This window comes from Sorex araneus, chromosome 2 (assembly GCF_027595985.1).
Source record: "Sorex araneus isolate mSorAra2 chromosome 2, mSorAra2.pri, whole genome shotgun sequence".
Taxonomy (NCBI): Eukaryota; Metazoa; Chordata; class Mammalia; order Eulipotyphla; family Soricidae; genus Sorex; species Sorex araneus.
In genome coordinates this window covers 108,837,037-108,860,017 of record NC_073303.1, presented here as the reverse complement: position 1 = coordinate 108,860,017, position 22,981 = coordinate 108,837,037, and positions in this window count along the sequence as shown.

The following is a 22,981-nucleotide window of genomic DNA, read 5'->3' as shown; positions in this document are numbered from 1 at the left end:
AAAATTAAGTTTTTATCATGGTGTTAAGTTTATAAGTATTGGCATACAAAGTTACTTCACACCCCAACAAAGTGCCCACAGCCTAACACCACTACCCGTGCCACCTCTAGTTTTATCTTCATCCCCCAACCACTGTTTACTAATCAGTTTTAAGATGATATATTTTTAAATTCTTATCTTCCTTACTCCTAATATAAATAATGAACAAGTTTTTTGGGGGGGACCAAAGCCCGCAATGTTCAGGGTTCACTTTTGATCCTGTGCTCAGGGATGACATGTGGCAGGACTCAGAGGATATATCGTGCTGGGGACTGAAGCCTGGACAGCCACATGCACAGCGCTCACTGCACTACGCTTGGACCCCTCATTTTTAATTTAACTTACATTCATTTTACTCTATGACAACACCAATGACTGGTAAGATTGTCATAAGACCAAGGGAGAATAAAATTTGTTCTTGGAGGGCTAGAATATGGCTCTGCATGAGAGAAATCCTGGTTTCCCCACCCCTGCACTGTCGGATACAATTCCCGGCACCACCACAACAACAAAAACAAAAAATTATTTTGGAATTTCTAATATATTTTGTCCCATGATAATTATTAGAGAAGTTTGGTTCCTAATAAAACCCACGGATTATGCAATGAGGGAAGATCTTGCTTGGTTTATATTTAAACTATTTAAGCTTCAGTTTTCATTTATAAAATGGAAATAGTTCAGTAAAAAAGTTTAATTTGTTTCAGTCCACATTATAACACATATTTTATAGTAATCTTCTTTAATCATCACAATAAACTTCAATTTGTACTCTCAGAATTTCTGAGATATGGATAAAAAACAATTAAAAATTAGAAAACAGTTAAAAATATTTTATTGATGGTTATATCATAGAATAGAAATCTCTGAACTTTCTATCCTGATCCCACTTACCAAATACACCAAGTCAAGCACAAACATGAACATATACCTTTTGGGAGCAAAGAAGCTAGAAACCAAATGAGAGGTTACATGCCTTGGGGGACTGAAAGAACTGCACACAGTGACATCATGAAGGTCGATCTCTCCCTCCAGCACAGAGTACCATGATTTAAGACACAATCGCAGCATGATCTCTACCTCCAGCACAACACCAGTGATCACGAGGAAACTCACCAATTCCAGCCTCTCCCAGATAAAACACTACAACCTCCCAGAAACTGACCTGGCTCCGAGTTTTAATGGGATATGTATCCACCAGAGCCCACCTTTGCTGCTTGGGAAGCAGTCAGAGCAAAGATGGAGAGTGAATTTAGGGTTATTATTATCTCTCCATCCAGCTCATTGGAGAGCAAGTAGGCAAAGAGGTCCACAACCCCTTTTCTCCCAACAGAGGTAAAGAATGGCACCGAGCACTCAACCACCTAAATTTCTGCAGTCATCCCAAGAAACAGTTGCAGTCTCACTTGTTTTAGAGCACTGGTGGGACTCAGCATGCTCTGAATACCTGGGTGACCACTAAGAACTCATGAGAAGGGTGGGCTAGCATGATGGTGGGAAAGGGCTTCCAAATCTCTGACTATAGGAACATAAGGCGTAGTGGATCCTGAATAACGTGCATCAAAAGAAATGCATAACAGGATACTATACAGTCCTAGGCTGCTGAATAAAATTTCAGTCAACAAAGAACCAAATGTACAGAAGAGATCCCAATTGGCTCTACCAGATGACTCTGAAATGTAGTAAACTAAACTATACCATCTATTCCCTTTATTATCTCACACAATGAAGGTATAACCCAATAATGAATTTCTCAAAGCATATCCCAATATAAAACAACACATGACAATGTAGTCAAATTGTCACAAAGAAAATTTTGAAAACATTAAGAAAATGATGACCTGTCACCCAAAAAGGATCTTCAAATAATACTCTCAGCAAAATTATTATCACCAAACTTGTAAAAAAGTGTGTTCAGAGTACCGGTACACACACACACACACACACACACACACACACACACACACATACACACACACGCACACACACAGTGGGAGAGAGAAAACTGCCAGAAAAAATACTGTGACTCTTAAAAAAATGAAAACAGAATGAAGTTTTTCCAGAGAAATGAAGCAAGATTTCATCAACACATATGTGCTTTATTAGACATGGGGGAAGGTCTGGACATACCTGTGGTGCTCAGGGCTTACTCTGGGTCTGTGCTCAGGTATCATCCTGGTGGTTCTTGGGTTATTATATGTAGTGCCAGCAATCAATCTAGGTCAACCACATGCTAAATAAGCACTGTAATCATAAATAGACAAAAATTAATTGGGACAAAGAAAAATAAAGCTGTAGTTATTACCATTACACATTTCAAAACATATTAAAGATATAGTAATCATAATTATGTGGTATTACCATAAGGAGTAGAATATAGGTTAATCTCAGGAGAACAGAGAGTTTAGAAATAAAACTAAATGCACACAGAAATGGCAATCATTGACCTTGACCTTGGCAAGGTTTTAGGATATAATACTAAAGGCACAAGGAACAACACAAGCATAAACACAATGGGCTACCTCAGATCAAAAAGGTTTTTTGTAACAAAAGAAACAATATTTTCAAGGAAAAGACAACCTATGGAGTTAGAGAAAATGTTTTCAAACAATATATCTGATAAGAAATTCATGCCCCCAAAATAGAAGAAACTCATGCAAGTCAAAAGCAAAAATAAAACTACATATGTATGTATATATACATATATATTTTAATCACAGGTGATGAATGAAAGCTGGTGCTCTGGTGGTGAGTGAGGTGTTGGGACAATATATGCACCAGAGTAACAGTTTTGTACATCATGGAACAATATTGCAAAAATGGGGGAAAGAAATAAAATAATTACAAACTAGGGAGGACCTGAACATATATTTTTAATGGAGCTATACAAATGAACAAGTACATGAAAATGTACTCATTATTACATATAAGGTAAATGTAAGTCAAAACCACAATGAAGTATCACACATCCATTAAAAATGGCTTTTTATCAAAGGATAAGAAGACTTGTTGGCAAAAAAATGTGAAAAGGGAATCTTTGTGCATTACTTGGTCAGAACATAAATTGGTGCAACTGCTATGGGAAATAATAAACAGGACCCCAAACAGTTTAAAAAATAGAACTATCATTATTTACTCCTCCCAATTCTATGTCCCAAAGAATTAAAATTAGAAATGTGAAGAGATGGGAGAGATATTTGTATTTCTGTATTCATTGCAGCAATAATCACAGATCAAGATGTAGAATGACACTTATTTATAAACAAATAGATAAGGAATGTATGGCATATTCATACAGTGAAACGTTACTCTGCAATTTAAAAGAATAAAATCTTGCACTATTCCAACAACTTAAGTAAACCATGATAAGTGAAATAAACCTGTCACAGAACGACAAGTATTTTTTTATTCTTCTTCTCTGTAGTGTTTAAGCAGCTAAGCAGAGAGTTGAATAATGGTTACCAGAGACCTAGGGAATGGAGAATGGGCAGTTATTGTTCAAGCAGTTGTTCAATGATTAGAAGGTTTCACACAAAATTAACACAAGATAATTTTGTTCTGGAGATAATGCCATATATGATCTTTCTATACATTATTACATATGTAAAGAATTAAAATATGCATATAATATATTATTACTTTTCTACAGTAGACAGCACTATATTGAACTGCATTAAAATGGTTAAAATGGCAACATCATCTTGACTATTCTTCCTGCAAATAGAGTATATTGTTAAGGGAATTTCTCTTGAGGCTATGTGAAATTAAATCCTGTTAGGCAAGAAACATTAAGAAATTCTGTGGAACACGAACCACCATATTTTTCCCAGAGATGAGGTATCTCAGTTATTATTTATATATTCCCAAGTTATCAACTCATTGAGAACTATTGGAATATTGGTGGCATTAACTCCTGAAGAAATTCCAGGCTTTCTCCTATATGAACAGAACAGTTCAGAGCAAACCTCAGTTAGTCAGTGGTGCTGGCAGTTGAAAATTGCTGACCAGGTGATTGAGTGCTAAAAGGATATAGGCAGGATATCAACTTTATCTTTCACATATTTCCCTTTGCAAATAGAGAAACAGCAAGGAGTATTGAATTCCTACAGACTCTTTTAATTGTTCTGAAGCATAACTGGCATTATAAATCCAGTGAAACTGTAACATAATACTTATCCTATACAGTTGTTGTGAGGTCTAACTACAAAAATACTTCGTTATATAAAAATGTACGTAGCTAGTAATGAGCACTCAACATATAAAGGGGTTTCATAATTGTCATGTCTGGAATTTTCCAACAAGAGACTAGAGAACATGGTAGAGATTGGACCAGAGGTTGAGTGTTTATATTTTAATCTCCATAAAATATCAGCAAATAACAATGTTTTGAGCACTCAATAAGTATACTCATTTATTTGTATTATGGTAAAGGAAAGGAGAAATAAAGCAGCTCTGTATTTTCCTCAAATGTGATTTTAACAATATTCATTCTATTACAAAATCTTAATTAACAAAAGTTATTACACAGTATAAATTTTATGTGACATTTAGCATGTTTAAGCTCTTCCTTCTAATATCTTTTTCAGGCAGATGCTTTTACCTGATTGCTATTACGGATATCATACTCAATATTCATTGCATGTGCAGTTTTTTTAGTAAATTTAGATAATTTAGCAAAAATGTTGCTTTTATATGCCTATGCCTATGTACTGGGTTAGCAGATTTTTAAAACCCCTTTTTGCCTCTGAAGATTAAAAGGTATTTCACTTTATATAACAGGTGAGGTAGAATATGTTATATATATTTAGGTATCATTTAATATTTTTCCTTCAATAATATACATGTTGTATTGAATTAGGTAGACATCTAACTTAATTTCGGTATTGTAAAACCTGTAGTGGAAAACCAAACTGCACTATGTAAAAGTACTTCTTTTCAAAAATGTAAGAGAACAAATGTCTTAAATTGCTAAGATTATGTTAATTTACTATGCAATAATAGGAAAATAGTTTTTCATGTTTTACATAAACTAATAATTATTTTTAATTTCTTTACATAATATACTCTATCAGAACCTGAGAAAATTAACAACTTACTTACAGTAAAACAATTATCCCAGTTTTAATTGTTTTCTATTATCAATGCTACTGAGATAGCCCCATTCATCGCACTGTCGTACTGTCGTCCCATAGTTCATAGATTTATTCAAGCAGGCACCAATAGCATCTCCATTGTGAGACTTGTTACTGTTTTTGGCATATCCAATACGCCCGTGGGTAGCTTGCCAGGCTCTGCCATGCAGGTGGGATACTCTTGGTAGCTTGCTGGGCTCTCTGAGAGGGATGGAGGAATTGAACCCAGGTCGCCCACGTGCAAGGCAAATGCCCTACCCATTGTGCTATCATTCCAGTCCAGCCCCATTCATAAGAGGCAATTTTTTTAAATTTATTGTTTGATTTGATAGGAAGACTTACTACCTTTCCTAATCCTTAAGTTTTTCAAAACTATTGAAAAAATGGGGTACTTGTCTAACAACTTCTATGAAACTAACATTATATTTATACCCCAAACAGGTAAAAACACTACGAGGAAACAAAATTTTAAACAAGTTTCTTTGATGAACATCAATGAAAAAAATCCTCAAAAAATCTCAGCAAGTCAAATCCAATAGCATATGTTAAAAAAAATCACATACCATGATCACCCCAGGGGTACAAATTTGGTTCAACATATGCAAATCAATAAATACTCTACATCACAACAATGAAAGAGAATATATGGGCGGGAGAGATAGTATAGTGGGCAGGATGCTTGACTTGCTTGCTGCCACCCTGGGCTTCATCCCTAGCCCACATGTGGTCCCCAAGCCAATCAAGATTGATCTCCAAAGACAGAGCTGGGAATAAGGACTGGGCACAGCTGGGTGTGGTCTAAAAACAAGCAAGAAGTTTTAGTGGAGAGGAGAGCATTAAAAACAAATGAATACAGGTATGACAACCAAAACATTAACAAAACAGGAGACAGAGGTTTCTTTCTGACTTTGATGACTCATTTTCTGGTGTCATATTTGTGTGCTTATTATAGTCATAGCACATTTTCAATTATGCCGAAAAAGAAAGAACAAAATAGAGATGAATCTACTGGTTGTAGGATTCAGTGAACAAATATGTACTGAAGGACTCATGTTGTCACTGTGCCAGGTACCAAGGATACAAAAGTAGACAAATGGTAAGTGATAACCTTCAAAACATGAAACAATTTTGTATAATTTAAAAATCCCTGAGAACAGCCATTCATTAGGATTCATATAGCCCCATGATCCAGAACGCTTAATCTGTTCCTTTCTTTTGTCATCTCTGTTGAATGTCAAGTATATGGGAGTAAGCACTTTAATTTAGTGGTGGTGGTTACATAATTGTAACTCAATTTTATTTTGCTAAAAGTGACCCAAGATGTGTCTTTTTTAAAAAAGCAAAAACAAAACAAAACAAAACAAAACAAAAAACCCAAACAAACCTCTTTCCATAGGCGGGTGGGTTTGTCTGCATGAACAGTGACCTGAACGCCTCAGGCAGAGGTGTAGTAAATAAAGGTCGAACCTACTCAATAATCTTCCATTACTGAAAGGGTTATCTTCCCTGGGAGGGAGCATGCAGATGTAATTCTGTATGACAGGGAAGCAGAGGTAGGTTATGAAAAGCCTATGGATTATTGTAAAAGCTAGAGGTGATATCATTTTTAAAACTAGATGTAGTCACTTTATTTGTAAGGCAGTAAAAGTTCCTCTGAAGCTTGGGGATTCTAGGGGAAAGCAATTCTTCCTTTAAATTCCCGGGAGGAAATGAATTGTACGCTGAAGTTGCCTCTGGTCATCTATTCCACTCTTGCCTCATTATATCTCAGCTCAAGGTTCAAATGGGACTGATCTCACGCCTAAATCAACTGGAATAATCTCATCCTCCTTACCATAAGGCAGTCAGAGAAGACTGCGGTGAGAAGAGTGATGGAACTGGTCTTTGAAAACAAAAAAAATTTTATTAAGTGCATAGTAAGACATGGGCGGAGGTGAAGAAATGTGAACCTACAGTTTATTCACTAACTATGAAGAAACATTTTTAACTGGAGTAAAATATTACACTGTTGTTATTTCTCCGAGTTGGTCAGGCGATTTAACTCAATTCTTATATTCAGTAAGCAATTACTGAATGCTACATAGGACATGTTTCTAAGTAATAGACAGTCTCCAAAAAATGTCGAGAAAACTCTGCTGCAAAGTAAGCCCATTGATTTTAAAACTGAAAGGACCCAAAATGTGTATGATGTTGTGCAATGGCATTCTAATAAAAATACTTTGAAAATAATTAACATCCCTCATGCCCTGCCACAGAGGTGGGGTGGGGAGGAGGACGGGGTAGGGGTGGGTGGGAGGGATACTGGAGTCATTGGTGGTGGAGAATGGGCACTGGTGGAGGGATGGGTACCTGATCATTGTATGACTGAAATGCAAACATGAAAGCTTGTAAGTCTGTAACTGTATCCCACGGTGATTCACTAATAAAAAAAAATAATAATATCCCTCAAAAAACATCATTAATGTATATGTTTTCATTAGGGGGAAGTTTCATTTTTCTCCAATATGCTATTCTACATTACCAATTCTTCATTTGAAATAAGTCTATGTAAGGGGCTGGAGTGATGGCACAGCGGATTTGCCAACCCAGGTTCGATTTCCAGCATCCTCTAGGGTCCACCGAGCACCGCCCCGAGTAATTCCTGAGTTCATGAGCCAGGAGTAACCCCTGTGCAACGCAGGATGTGACCCAAAGAGAAAAAAATATGTCTACGTAAGATTTCTTTAAATAAATAAAACAAAAAGGTTTATGTAGAACAATTCATATATTTTCAAATACAGAAACTGAGGGCCAGATTGAGTATATGAAAGTAGATCATAGTGCATACAATGAAAAGTTTAAGTAATAAGAACCACTTACACTCTTTCTAATTACTGTCACCTTAAAAGTGGCAGTTACAAGAAGTTGTTGTTGGGATTTAAGGGGATAACTTGAACAAAGCACCAGGCACATGACAAAATATAAACATCCTTTTCAGGCTCAAGGGAGGGTGGGGGGCTTCAGGAAGGCTCAGGGGGTAAGGGGCCCCTCTGCAGCGGCCCCAGCCTGGGCTCACACTGACCCCTGCTGCTACCTCCAGTAAGGACGGGCAGAGGAGCCAAAGCCCCGGGAGACCAAGAGCAGAGAGGGACCTCTGTGAGGTCACCCCCTGCCACACACTCTCACACACACTCACACACACACTCTCACAGTCACATACACTCACACACACTCAAACACTCACACACCCAAATTCGTACTCATACAATCACATGCACTCACACAAATCATACACTAACATACACATACTCACACTCACATACACACACTCACACACTCACTCACACACACAATCATACATTCACATTCACACACAAACTCACTCATACACTCACACATACTCACACACCCAACCATAATTCTAGGACAGATTTGTGAATAGGAATATGCTACTTTGACTTCCGGGAAAGGTTTCCCTGCACAGCATCCTCTCCTACACAAAAGTCCTCCAACTTTCTCCAAAATAAAAAATCAGATTTTGTCACAAATTATTTTCTTATTATCTTGTGCATGTCCTAAACATATTCATCTTTCTACCTGTGAATATCTTGAATCCAAACACCAAAACTGCTACAAAGTTTTTCTTCCTCCTTTATGAAAATCTAAACTCAGTCAATCTATCACTTATTATTTCAGATAGGATAAATGAAGTTATCAACTATGGGAAGTACCAGGCTAAGATTTGAAATTACAATGCTAAAGAAAAAAAAATTCCCTATCTTTAAATTTTATCTGGGTCAAAGTCTAGTTGGCTCACGAATATACAAAGAAAAGATAGGAAAAAAGATTGTAGAGGTCTAAGCATGATATTCTAGGAATATAGAAAACAGAAAAAAGAAGGCTAAGTCATATTCAACCATCATAGTATTCTATCTAATTTTCTCCAAATTCTGTATATAAGAATGACCACAAAGAAATTAATCCATAAAGGTATACTGCTTCCTAATGTTATGGTGGGGTCAGGATGTAGGCAAGAATGAAGTTCATTCAGTTATAAAGTACCAAGGCAATCTAATTAGTAAAATAGATCAAGTAAGTGCCTTAACTTAATTTTGAAAAGAAATAGGAATATAGTTTACAAGGGTTTAAGAACAATAATTCCTTAATAAAATAATTGGTTTATTGAAGTAGTATTAAATCTTAATTCCACATAAGAATTATCTGTGAAAAATAAGCATATCTAGACCATATCTTAGATTATGGAAGAATTTAGAGGGGATAAATGACAAATATTCAGCTTTTCAGGACACTTGTTGTTGATTCTGATGATTATTTAGCAGGGATTTTGAAATTCTTGTCTATTTTGTCCCAGATTTGCAGGATACCAAAAATAAGATGCAAATAAGCCACAACCAATTCTCCTCCTGCCTTAGGAGACAAGTCTCTGTTCCAGGGAAAAATAAAATTTATGGGTGGGAAAGACAGTTAAACCATGATATATAATCAGCCAGATTAAAGGGAGAGGGACAAAGTAACGAACTAGGTAGAAAGCTCCTAGGTGGAAAGTTCCAACTTACTCTTGAGAAGCTTTTTAAGGGGGATGCTTTATTTGCAATTAGATGAAGGGATACATAGGAGTCTCACAAAAGAAAAGGATGTGGAGGACTATCTCAAGCTTCAGACTGAGCCTTTAGTACATACAGAGCTGAACTGGAAGGACAGATGGTCTGTCTGTATAGAAGTCCAGTGAGAATTAGGGATGAGGACTGGGATGTTGATTGACTGCATCAACAATTTATAACTGTCTCATGCACAATCCCATTTCTCATAGTCAATCGTGTACTGGAAGCCTCTGTTTCTGAGAAACATCATATTTTTCAGTGGGAATCCAAAAGAAGGAGTCATGAGTTTTACAAGAATGAAGACTAAGAAATGCTACTGAGAAACACAGAAAGATGATGTGAAGTCTAAAACAGTTAAATGCTTCTTTAACCAGTCACCTGTTCTCGGGCACTCGGGTTTTTTCCAGATTCTGGCTATGTGAACAGTGCTGCAATGAACATATAGTTGCAGATGTCACTTTTGCTATACTCTTTTGCATCTCCGGGATATATTCCCAGAGTGGTATCGCTGGGTTAAATGGGAGCTTAATTTTTAATTTTTTGAGAAGCGTCCATACTATTTGCCAAAAGGGTTGAGCCAGTGGGCATTCCCACCAGCAGTGAAGGAGAGTCCCTTTCTTCCCACTTCCACACCAACACCTGTCACTTTTGTTCTTTTGGATGTGGGTCAGTCTCTGTGGTGTGAGATGGTATCCCGTTGTTTTGATCTGCATCTCCCTGATGATTAGTGATGAGGAGCATTTTTTCATGTGTCTTTTAGCCATTCGGATTTCTTCCTTGAGAAAATTTCTGTTCATTTCATCGCCCCATTTTCTTATGGGATTGGATGTTTTCTTCTTGTGGAGTTCAACCAGTGCCTTGTAAATCCTTGATATCAACCCCTTATCAGATGGGTATTGGGTGAATATCCTTTCCCATTCTGTAGATTGTCTTTGTATTCTGATCGCTGTATCTTTTGAGGTAGAGAAGCTTCTCAGTTTAAGGTAGTCCCATTTGTTTATCTCTGTTTCCACTTGCCTGGTCAGTGGCGAGTCCTCTTTGAAGATACCTGTAGCTTCAATGTCATGGAGGGCTTTGCCGATCTTGTCTTCAATGTACCTTATGGATTCTGGTCTAATGTTGAGGTCTTTAATCCATTTTGATCTGACTGTTGTGCATTGTATTAGGTGTAAGTCTGAGCCCATTTTTTGCATGTAGCTGTCCTGTGTTGCCAGCACTGTTTGTTAAAGAGGCTTTCCTTGCTCCACTTTACATTTCTTGCTCCCTTATCAAAGATTAAATAATCATATATATGAGGGTGTGTGTAGGGATATTCTATCCTGTTCCATCTGTCTACTGCTCTGCCTTTGTTCCAGTACCATGCAGTTTTAATTACCACTGCTTTGTAAGGTAAACAGTAGAGTAACTTTGATACATCTACACAATGGAATACTATGCAGCTATTAGAAAAGATGAAGTCATGAAATTGCGTATAGGTGGATAAACATGGAAAGTATCATGTTAAGTGAAATGAGTCAGAAAGAGAGGGACAGACATAGAAAGATTGCATTCATTTGTGGAATATAAAATAACAGAATGGGAGACTAACACCCAAGAATAGTGGAGATAAGTACCAGAAGGATTACTCCACAGCTTAGAAGCTGGCCTCACATGCTAGATGAAGAAGCAGCTCTGATAGAGAAGGGATCACCAAGCAAAGGGTGCTAGGCCCACTAGGGATGGGAGATACGGGCTGAAAATAGACTATAGACTGAACATGATGCCTACTTAATACCTCTGTAGCAAACCACAACACCCAAAAAGAGAAAGAGAGCAAAAGGGCAAAAGGGAATGCCCTGCCACAGAGGCGGCGTGGGGTGAAGGGGACAGAGTGGGGGTGGTGGGAGGGATGCTGGACCATTGGTGGTGGAAAATGGGCACTGGTGGAGGGATGGGTACTCGATCATTGTATGACTGAAACGTAAGCATAAAAACTTGTAAGTCTGTAACTTTATCTCATGGTGATTCACTAATAAAAAAAACCAAAAAAATAAATAAATAACAAAAACATGTATAAAAATTTCCAATAATAAAGGATCCTTTTGGTGTTCTCTACAGGACAATATTTACAAAGAATTATTCTACAATGAGAAAATAATCCTGAATAAATCTGGCTAAGGTAAACAGTTAAAAATTTTTAAATGGTGATCAGAAAGCTAAAGTGTATATTTGGATAAGGAAATAATAACAAGATAGACTACCTGGTGGTGCTCAGTGATCCAAAGAACTCACAAAAGGAGTATTAATAAGAAGGGGCTGAGATCTCAAGAATATGTTTGTGATAACATAATTAGTAAACCAGAAAGGATAAAGTGTAGCATACATTTCTGAAACGTAGAAAGTTAACTTTTCTATGTGAATATAATTTAAAGAAACTCAGCATAATGAGTTGTGATCATCATTAGAAAGGGACACATCATATCGTATTCATAGCAATAACAGTAACAATAATAGCAACAATAAAGTTGAAACTTGGAAGCAAAGCTTGCTCTTTGCATTAAAAGGCAGCAAGAAAAAGTTTGAATTTGAGATTTTGCTATTCACTGATGAGGATAACTGCAGTACTTATTTCAGGACTTGTGTCATAAATAGAGTTAAACATATTGCAACATAAATGTATAAAAATTATTATCACCAAAAAATAAATAAAAATAAAATAAAATAATTAAATGGAGTTATCAGAAAAAGAGAGTACAATAATAGAATCATTTGAGAGTGCAAGACATGGAGATGAGAACAAGGTTCATAACTTTAGGAGGCTTCAAATTTAATGTAGCTAGAACCAAGCTCTGAGGAGAGGCAGCAGCCATGAAGTTGACTGAGGAGGAAAGTGTGGTCCTACCTATAGAATCGGGACTTCACCTTCTTGCACTGTGGAATTCTGGTTACTTTATATGGGGTGATGATGGATTCTGATTTGTTTTGATCAAAAGGTTGTTCTAAGAATGTGCATTTTCTTTCTCCAATTTGCATTCTCTTTTTCCAATACAACTTCAGGCATGCTATCAACAGGAATCTTATCTTGGCAATTTTTTTTTTTTTTTAGTATTACCAATTGTGCTTAGCATGGGCAAGAGCAAGTATGGGGATGTCAATGGTTAATGTATTTATTAAATGACTAAGAGGCACAAACGTACACTCAGGTTAATGATGCAATGTGAGATTCTTGATTTTTAAATAGCCCGTACCATCGTAAGCTGATCTTAATTTTAAAATGCAGTCATCTGAGAAACGTTTAAAAATGGAGATTATGACTTCTTATGTCCTGAGTGGGGCTGAGAGTCTGCATTCATAAGGGCTTTCTAGATGCACTGGTTCTATAGATTCCCACATTCTAAGCAGCAAGAATCTTAACATTCAGTTGCCCTATTTACAAAAAAAAAAAAAAAAAAAAAAAAAAGACCTCTAGTGGTGAGATCATCTATGGACTCTGTGGCTTTCTCCTGGATTGTAGAGGGACTGCACGTCCTTGGCTAAGACTTATACAGTTCTTTTGGGATTGATTTCGAAGGCATTGACATCTCCTTGCAGTCCCTTGGGTAGACATTGATGTTATTTGCCTTTAAGGGAATTTCTGCTGCTGCTCTCAGATTCTTTTCTGCACTGCCAACTACTGAGTTCCATGCGAAAATCCATTCGCAACAGTGGAGTTGGTAATAGAACAGCAGATAAAGGCAGAGTTCTCGAAAAACAGCCTGCCATCAGCGTGAAATTTGTTTAGGCCTAAGTAGAACAGAATCTTTTCTCAGAATTTTCAAGTCTGAAATTGATTATGGGCTAGTTTGTAACTTCTTGGTTTTTTTCCTCTCTTCTCCGTTAACTTTCACAAACTGGCTGCCAATATAATGGCAATCTCTATGTCCCCAGAGCCTCACCAGCCCATAAGCACAAAGACAGCTTCGTGAATTAGACTTCTGGTTTGATATCATGCTGGGCTGACACTCTGAATTACTATGGAGCTTGGAATGCAATTTGAGGTACCCTGACTTTTCTGTTGACTCTCAGAGAAATCTGAGTCCACAGACCTTGGCTTCCTGCCCAATTTTAATGTGAATTGTTGCCTTCACTTCTCCCTCATTCAGTCATAGACCCACAATCAATTGCTTCATTTCAGATAGCTCCCCCAAATATTGCCAGTCTCTTTGCAATTATTCCATGCATAACTATGGCTATTGCTCTCCTAGACAAAGGCTGATATCTTCTTGTTATCCTCAACTTATTCATAGTCCATCAGAAAGAATTGTTTCTGCAGATATATTATTGGATGCATTTCATTATTATTCCAGGTCATTTCAATAATTTCTTTAGTAAAGTTCCCATAAGCTGTGTGAGTAGGGAAAGTTATTTAAGCACTCCAAACATTAGATTATTTATATATGTTTATATATAATATATGTGATTATGGGGGGCTGGAGCGATAGCACAGCAGTAGGGCTTTTGCCTTTCATGCTAGCCAACCCGTGTTCAATTCCTCTGCCCCTCTCAGAGAGCCAGCAAACTACCAAGAGTATCATGCCCACATGGCAGAGCCTGGCAAGCTACCCATGGGCATATTCGATATGCCAAAAACAGTAACAATAAGTCTCACAGTGTGAGATGTTACTGGTGCCCGTTTGAATAAATCGATGAGCAACAGGATGACAGTGACAGTGACAGTGATGCTATTATATGTGACCCAGGTATCACACTCATAAGCAACTCCTGCTGGCACCAGATAATCTCCTCATTGGCCACCCTCCAGGACTCATGGCTGCTTCTCCTAGAAGGGAGCATAAAATGAGGCCCCCATAACCATGCTACTGGACTCTGCACCAAGGGTGCCCAGAGGGGGACTGATGAGAGCCCTCCCCAATCCAAGGGGCCCAGCCCTGGCAACAGACCTCCACTATCCCACTGCTGCCACCCTCCCAGCCACTTTTTACATGCTCAGGTGGAGCCTCACACATGAGTGAGCGTATTCCTGGACCGCATGGCCATCATCAGAAAGGGAAATATATGTATATGTCTCTCAGGGAGCCCGGCAAGCTACCGAGAGTATCCCGCCCACACAGAGGAGCCTGACAAGCTCCCCGTGGCATATTCGATATGCCAAATACAGTAACAATAACAGGTCTCATTCCCCTAACCCTGAAAAGAGCCCCCAATCATTGGGAAAAATGAGTAAGGAGAGGCTGCTAAAGTCTCATGGCTGGGACGGATGGAGACATTACTGGTGCCCGCTCAAGTAAATCAATGAACAACGGGATGCCAGTGACAGTGATGACAGTGATATATTACATAATACATATAATGGGGAGAACTAGAGTTCTAATTCTTAAGATTGTTGAGAAAATAAGGTATTCTGCTTAAGATTTAGCACTTCATACCTAGAATATAGAAATTGTTTAATAAGTTTGAAATGTATTATTCTCATTATAAGATTTCCATAACTTGACTTATGGTTCAGGAATGAAAAGGAAATTAAATCTGTAGAAACATCTAGAGATCATAGACATGGGTATGTTCTTTATTGCCTACAGAACTTTTATTCTATGTCATAAAATATTTTCCCCACATGTCTATAAAATGTTTTTGAATTTACCAAAGCTTAATTTGAGTCCAGGCTCCCGGAGATTCACTTCTTTTTCCAACATTATATTCTTCTTAAGGTATCACTGAAGGAATCTGCAGTTCCGTAAAAGAGCATTCATCTTACTGAAGGGAATCACCTCACCATGGAATGAAGGAAAATATCTATTTCACCTTCCGGATCTTACTTCATAGGATTTCTCTTTGTGAATAACTGTACTCTCAGATCAATTCATTCTCTCTTCAGATGTAGATGAGAAATTACCAATAACAAGAACAACAAGAGTTCTTTTCTCATGTTTTTCATCTCATTGTCTCTAAAATTATCTTTCTAAAACACGATTGTTTATTACACTTCCCGCTTAAAGCCACTTGCTTTGCCAGGCACTTCAGAAACTATTAATATGCTCTGAACTTTCCTGAGACACTAATTCCTCCTTTGTTTCCTCAGAAAACACCATTCATTCTTCATAATCTGCTCAATTCTGACTTCCTCTGTGGATTCTTTCTAGAATCTGGTTCCCGGGTGGGCTCCCAGATCTCAAAACTCCCTCCTTCACTCCTCCCATGACAACGTTGCTCTAATTCTGCTGCCCCTCTCCTCATTTAAATCCCCTCTGTGAATTTAAACTTATTAAATTTAAATATCATTAAATTTAAATATGAATTAAAATATGATATCTCATCTATCATAGTGTCTCTAAATGTCTTTTATAGTATTTGGTAGCAGAGATGGCTCATAAATTAGCTAATATTTATGAGTTATTTGTGATCTACTCTCTTCTGTGATCTTTGCTATAGGACTCTGGGATAACAAGGGGAAGTAGTGCTACATCTCTGCTTATCTCTGAGAAAAGAAAGTGGCAGAAGCCCAAGTGACTAGACCATAGTCATCTGCTATTTGAGTGAGTAAAGATCGAAGTAAACTCAGATCTATTGAATTATTTGAATTTGATTCCAATGATCCTTTTCAGTACTTTTAAAAAATAGCCTCCTTTTCACAAAAACAGTACCCTCCTAAGTAAAGGATGTCTTCTAGTCTTCCCCAAAAGTAGATGATATCGGGCTGAAACACTCTGAGATATCACAGTTGCAGAATGACTAAGATTCTGGCTCATTTTCTTTGGGTGTGATGAGGACTCGAGAAGATGCTCTTTGACTAGAACAAGGTGAATGGGACTCGGGATAGGAAAACATAAAACTAGATTATATTTAAATTTTGTTTTCAAATCCCACTTTGCAGAGCATTGGTCCTTTCCAGAAGCACTTCGCATCATGCTAAGTAGTGATGGATTTTTGGTAAACTTGTATAAAATTCCTGAGCTGTTGCTAAGAGTCCTTTTTAAAAGCTAAAAGCAAAACAAACAAACATGAAGTCCTACAGAGTCAAGAATAAGCATCAGAGAGTAAGAGTTGTGGAAATACTGGCATGGAGAAAGAGATCGCAATGTACCTTGTTTCAAATTCCATGAGCTTTGTCACCACACCCACTTGTAAGTCCTGTGGGTAGTCTGATCTGGGCCTAGGGGTCCGGGAAGAAAATGCCAGGAGGGAAGGGTACAGGGCAAATTCAGACTCATGCCAACATCCACGGAGACCTTGAGTTATGTCATCAGAACTGTCTGAACTTAAGGTCCCTTATGCCAGCTGAGGTTTCCAGAAAAAAAAAAAAAAGGGCTTGCCACATATTTGGAAGCTGATCAACCAAAGGATGTCTAGTCACTTTTGTGCATAAGAATTTTTCATTTGTGAAGATCATATTATTTTGCTTAATTATGGGCTTTAAGGAGATGGCAGAGACCAGCGGAAAAAACATGAGCTCTGGGGTCAAGACCAGGGTCTGAATCATGGATTCACCATTTTCTAGCTGCAGGACACCAATAGCTAGACACCAGTCTCCTATTTATAACTGAAAATTGTTTTGTAATTATTATTTTCTTTAGAGCACTAGTTAGCATTCTATGACTAATGCTATTGGTCTTCTATTCTGATCATTTATATTCCATAGTTATAGTTAAATGACAATAATTTGACAAGTGAGCTTTCACTGATTCAAAAGTAGGTGTGCAGTGCTATGTTATAAACATTTGACCAAGTTTTTGCTTATAAATGTTTTTTTAATATTAAGTTTTCATTTCCTGACAGAACTTGCCATGATTGAAATTCAAAATTTCCCTCCAAGCTTATCTTTCCTTAGGAATGTTTTTAAATGAATCTTGATACTGAATTTTTAGCATTTTGGTAATGTGTTAACTTTGTTTTTTTTATTTTTTAAATTTTTGTTTTTTAATTGTATCACTGTGAGATACACAGTTGCAAAGCTTTCATGATCAGGTATTAGTCATACAATGTTCCAACACCCATCCCTCCACCAGTGTACATTTTCCACCATGACTTGCTTTTTAAATTTATTTTTGTTTGTTTGCTTTTGGGGCCCCACCTTGCACTGCTTGAGGTTTACTCCTGACTGCTCGGAGCTTATTCCTGGCAGTGCTCAGGGGGTGATATTTGGTGCTGGGGTTCAAACTAGGGATGGACACAGGACAAACAATAACCTTACCCATGGTACTACCTCTAAACTGTTAACTTTTTAAAATAACAACAGGTTACTTTGTAATCATCGACGCTGTGATTAGGGAGACTTTTATATTTGTTGTTATAAATAATGTAGCTATGCAGTTAATAGTGTTGATACAAAAAGTTACAGTGTCTCCCCACCACTACAGTGACCATAAACCTCTATCACTCCTTTACATCACCTTAGTCCTGTCTTCATTTTCCACCATCTTTCCTTTTACTGCTGGCTTATCTGAGTTTTGCAAACTAAGGTCAAGGATTTGTCTTCTTTGGTAGTATTTCTCTTTCTCGCATTGTTCTATCTCTCTATATTCCAATGGAGTGAGTTATCTGGCATTTTTCCTTCCCCCTATGACTTATTTAGCCTAACAGAATAACCCCCCAGGTTACTTTTCTTAAGAAAGGGATGCTTCCAGAAAAGAGATAAGAAGCTTTTATCTGTATCATTCAGTCTTTCGCTAGAGGGAATTAGACTCTTCAGCTCAAGTATAAAGATAACAATTTGTCTTATGAAATTTACAAAGGAATCTTTTCCCCTGGATTGGGGATGGGGTGGGGATCAAGAAAGGTCAAGTGGGAAAGAATTTTTATAAGTTATAAAAATAAGCAAACACCGGGTCTGACATGGTTTTTGTTGTGGATCATTTTAATGTAAACAAGGTTTTCTTGTGCAGTGGCTGTCTGCCTAACACTGTTGTCTGGCCAGTGCTCTATGCCTGGACAATGCTTTAAGGTTACTTAGTGCCTCTTGCTTCCACTGGGTGAGAGGAGATTGGGCAGTTTTCTTCATAATAGTCTCCTCTGATTCATCTTTCTTGCAGTGCCCTTTGTGACCTGTGAGCATAGGGTGAGAAAGTAATTTCTTCTTTGTAATTGTGTAAGGAATAGTCCCAAACATTCAGCCATCTTTTATTTTGTTTTTCCTACTTTTAGCCCTATCTGTCTGAGCAGTCACTGAATAAATCTATGCTGCTGTGAAATTCAAGTTCATTGAAAACATATTCCGACTCCATACTCTGGGAAAGACACAGCATTTCCTCTCCACTACTGAGACACTGGTGAAGAATGTACATCCCTCTTTGAAGATGGTTGGCTTGAAAGAGTTCAGTAATTAACAGAGCATGAAGGTTAATAAGTGGTCAAAAGATACCCGTTTCTTCCTTGAGGAAGTTTCTGCTCATCTCTTCTCCCTCTTTTTGGATATTTTTCTTGTAAAGTTCTATCAGTGATATATGTACATGATATGATATAATATACATATATATAACATTAACCCCTTATCAGATGAGTATTGGGTAAATAATTTTTTTCCCATTCTGTGGACCCTGTTCCTGGTGATTCATTTCCTTTGAGGTGCAAAAGCCTCTTAGCTTAATGTAGTCCCAGTTGTTTATCTTTGCTTCTACTTGTCTGGCCTGTGATGTGAAAAAATTCTATAACTGTGTATCTTACAGTGATTAGATTTTTTAAAAAAGATACCTGTTACCTATACTTTACTTTTCCCCCTTAAATTCTGTTTCTGGTTTCTCCTTTCAAAATGATCCCTTCTTCCTCACACTCCCTTAATTAAATTGTCTAAACATCAGTAGGCCCGCCATAGGCTTCCTAAGCCTACATCATTAACTTCGTTAGGCATATTCACAATACCAGAAAGAGAGATCTGCTGTTCGGAGAGTTCTGAGATGGGCCATGAGAGTGTGCTTAGCTCCAGAAAACAATCTTAGATTCCTTCCCCATGGCCAGTCTCCTTGCCAATCACTTAATTTTAGTTTCAGTGAGGTTCAGGTTGCACATTTAACTCCCAGAACTATAACAAAATACATTTATTTGGACAGCAATAGGAAATTACTATTGTGCCTTCAAAATGAAGGATTTGGAGAAATGTGTGATAAGAGTGAGAAATGCCTATGGAACTACCGATTAGAATAGATTCTCTGTGACTACTCCTGTATGATGAATCACGTTCCACCCATAGCTTACACCATGCCTTTGTAAGGTCCACCATTATTGCTTGGAAATGACACCTGAGATTTAAACTCTGATCTCCTATACTCCAGAGCTGATGTTCATTCCAACGAGTGCTTTTTCCTCCTTGAAAAGACAGGTTACAACTCTGGTAGTTTTATTGAATTTTTTTTTTTTTTTTAACACAAGGCCGAAGGGAAAGTTAAGACTAAGGGGAAAAAAAGATACTCATAGAAGTTGGGTAGAAAAACAAATTCTTGCGAATCACTTAAATGTTTTAAGAAGATTGATCTCACAGTTTTCTGAAAGAGTGGAAGCAGATGGGAAGGCAGCTTTGTCAGGAAGTTGAGGAACAACTTAGGTTTCTGATCCATTGAATATGAATAGCAGTGGCAGTGGGTATAGAGAGGAGATTATAAACTCAGGAAATCTGGAGAAGAAAATCAACTGAAAGGAAATGATCCTATTTGAGGAGGGAAGGAGAAAGTTGGAGTCAAGGCTGATTCTAGGATTTTTGGTTGCAGATGTTGAAAGGGTGGATGGAAATGTGTAGTAACAGTGAGAATTGCATGAAAATAAGTTTAAGGAGAGGGTGGTAGCATATGATAGTCATCGATCTGATGATCTTCAATTATAAGAGGGAGCTATTGCATCTTCGGAATGTCCCAAGTGATTAACAGTATCTTTTGATGCAAATTGGATGACTATTGATAGACTCATGTTTTCAGCATGGGGGTGGTCATGAGACTGAGTAACCACTTTGCCAACCTTGGCACTTTGTGATAGCTTGACTTATTGGGTGTGGAGAAGATCTGGAGATTGAGTATAACCACTCCTACTTATGAAATTAAAAATGTTGGTTTTCTGTTCTGTGCCAGGCCCCAAGCTTTCCAATTCTGCCAGTCTGCAGAAGAATAAACAAGGAGCTTCAGGTAAGCCTGACCTACCTTTAATCTAGCCTCTGCCTGAATATGGGTTGTGGTGTTTGGGTCCAGCTGATATCAAATAGATAAGTGAACAGAACTGGCCTGGTCTGGGGACCCACTCACCTTTCCTGCCACCACCAGTGCATTTTTCCTTGTGGTTATGTAACAGGCAGTTAGTCACAGCAGCAGTTATATATAAGTTTTGCTGAATGATGCCTCGTTCAAAGAAGGCCTGGTTGGAAGTCAGCCTAACTCTCATGTAGCATAACCATGTTCATGTACCCCACAAAGTCCCATTAAAAAATCTGAACACAGAACTTTCTTGTTTGGTAAATTATTGATGGAAGAAATGTATCTGAAATTATAAGGAAGGGGCATGGAATCACTATAGAGGACTTTCTATCTTGCTCCTAGGAATATCCTTTATAATAAAACTGTCACCATAAATAGATCACTTTCCTGACTTATTCTAGCAAGTTATCTATCCTGTGGGGATAACAGGTACCCCTTTTTGTCAGAAGTGTGGATGGCTTAGGTATCCAACAGTGGGAAAATCTCAGAACTATATGAAATCCATTTCTCCTTGACATTAGGGCAAGGAAAAAAAAGGTAGAAACCATCAAGTACAGTTTTTAAAGGCCCTCCTTTTGATTATATTTTTGTCCTCCAAGGAACAGTTTTTTAAACAATAGTAATAAAGTCGTCATTTCACAGTTGCAGGACAGTATACCAATCCCTCCATCAGTATTTCAAGATTAAGCTCCCTTAAATTTCCACAATTCCTTTGGGTCAGGCATAAAATAAATGTCAGTGGTTCTAAAGAAATAATTGGGTTCAAACTGTTACTTGTTATAAAATGGTGAGCTTGTAACTTATTCTCTCTGAGTCACAGTCCTTTATCTTTTAAAACAGGAATGTTTAAGACAAATTTGTAATTCTGTTAAGAGAATGAACATAAAAGGGCAAGGTTTCAGCCCATGACAAATGCTCAATGAATTTTCTTTTCTGCTGTCCTTTAAGATTGTTTCCAATTGGAATGGTCCTTTTAAAGAGATTTTCTTTTATCCAGAGTCATCAAAAGGAAGTCAGCGTGATTGATGTGTCATCACTGAAACTCCAAGGAACTGTCTGACTTTGGGTTTTTCTTGTGGGGTCTGGGGATTCCCTGAGGGGGATCTGCTGACTCAGACTCTCAAATGTCAGTGATTGTCTTAAGAGGGTTTTATCAAAATTGAAAAATTAATCACTCTGTTATGCATGATGTGAAGAAAGAGCATTTCTGCAATGACTCCTTGTAGTCTGTAAAGCCTGTCACTATCAATACCTTGCAGGTGCCTTCTTTCTAATGGCTGTTGATGTTCGCTCTCCAACGCCAACAGCTGCTCTCTCTGCAATGCCAACAATAGCTACCTCTAGGAAATCGCAATGGTCTTTCCAATGCCTGCAGCTGCCCTCTATCATAGCTGCACCTTCTGAGTGCTACATTTGTCAGAAACCTCCTCATGCAGGCACACTACATCCACATTCTCATGGCTCCACAGTGCCATTGGCACAACGTAATTTTCAATTGTATTGTCCAAGGACACTCATTAAGTCTGGGCCTCTAAGGAAAGCCCACCCTGTAGCCCCTTCATTCTATCCTTGGAAACCTCCTCCTGATTTTTGCTTCATTGATTCTGTGACCAATTCAATTCAATTGCTCTGAATTAACCAATGAGCATCGTTTTTCTTGACTCTCGATGTCATCCTGTTGCAGAGCAATATTTGCTTCTCAATCTTCAATTCAAACGTATAATCAACACAGATCATAGACTAGTGCAGCAAACATTGCGGTCCACTCAACTAGCAGACAATAGGAGTCTAAACCTGAAAATCGTGGGTGTCAGGGGAGTTAATATTGAATAAAATGGTGATAAAATACATGGGTCAGGAATACAGCTATTGGATTGTATCCAATAAACAGTGTCTGTCTAAGTGTTGGGTAGTACTCTGAGCAAAGGGAATTTACAATAAATAGCAGGTAATTATAGAAGCAAATCAGAAGTTCAATCAATGATTTCTAGCTTAATTATAGAAGCAAATCAGAAGTTCAATCAATGATTTCTAGCTTTTGACTCTATGGAACATTATTCTCTAA